Source organism: Pteropus medius, unplaced genomic scaffold (assembly GCF_902729225.1).
Source record: "Pteropus medius unplaced genomic scaffold, Ma_sr-lr_union100, whole genome shotgun sequence".
In the NCBI taxonomy this organism is placed as follows: Eukaryota; Metazoa; Chordata; class Mammalia; order Chiroptera; family Pteropodidae; genus Pteropus; species Pteropus medius.
In genome coordinates this window covers 13,560,473-13,561,445 of record NW_024344370.1, presented here as the reverse complement: position 1 = coordinate 13,561,445, position 973 = coordinate 13,560,473, and positions in this window count along the sequence as shown.

The window sequence follows — 973 nt, the reverse complement described above, 5'->3', positions numbered from 1 at the left end:
GTCCACACTGCGGGGAGGTGGAGGTGCTAGGAGCGGCCTGTCTACTCTGGTAGACCAGGGGTCCACGCAGGTTTCCTTCGAAAATCCACCATATACATATATATGCATATAGATGAATATATATATGCATATATATGTATATTTGCTAAAAGAAAGTTTTAAATGAAAAAAATTATTATTTTTTGCTTTCCAAAGCTATTGACTATGTTTACCATAGTAAATGCGGTAGTATACACACTGCCTTTATGGTTAGAAATATATTATTTTATGATAATTTTAAATCCCTGAATGCCCAATATGCACATGGCATTGATCCTGTTCTATAATCAGGAGAAATTTTAGAGCCTCAAATCTGTATGGTTTTCTAATATCTCAATATGTTTGATATTTGAAAGTAGCTGGTTAAGGGAAATGTGGGCTGGATCTGGAGAAAAGGAACATCGGATGAAGTTTGTTATTGTGAGAGTTTATTTATTTCCAAACCAGAGTAATCTTTAAATCCAGTTAAGTTTTTTGACCACTATGAAGTCTTCAGTTCTTTCACGGATTTAGGGTATTAGTAAATAATGCCAAGATCATTTCAGCAAGGTAATCAATCTAATGACTCAATATATCTTGGCGAGGTTAGAGAGAGGCAGGGCCCCTCTGAGGAAATAGGAATAGGTTATCCCCAGTAGCAGCCTTTTAGGCCCACAAGGCCATGCTCTCTTTCCTTCCGACTGTCACGCCTTGTCCCCAGCAGTTCCCCTGGCGTGCAGTGCCCTCCTCATTTCTTAGTTCTGAAAGCCTGCATTTCAAGCTCCGACTCCACCGCGGAACTTTGGCTGGGCTCCATCCTTCCCTTACCATGTATTTTACTTTTGCTAACGCATACGTAGTCTTGCTTTGTTTTTCCAAGTCTCGTGTATTATTCAGAATTTGGTTGCCCGTCGTGGGGAACTCAGTCTTGGGCGATGGACACCTAGCCTCCCGG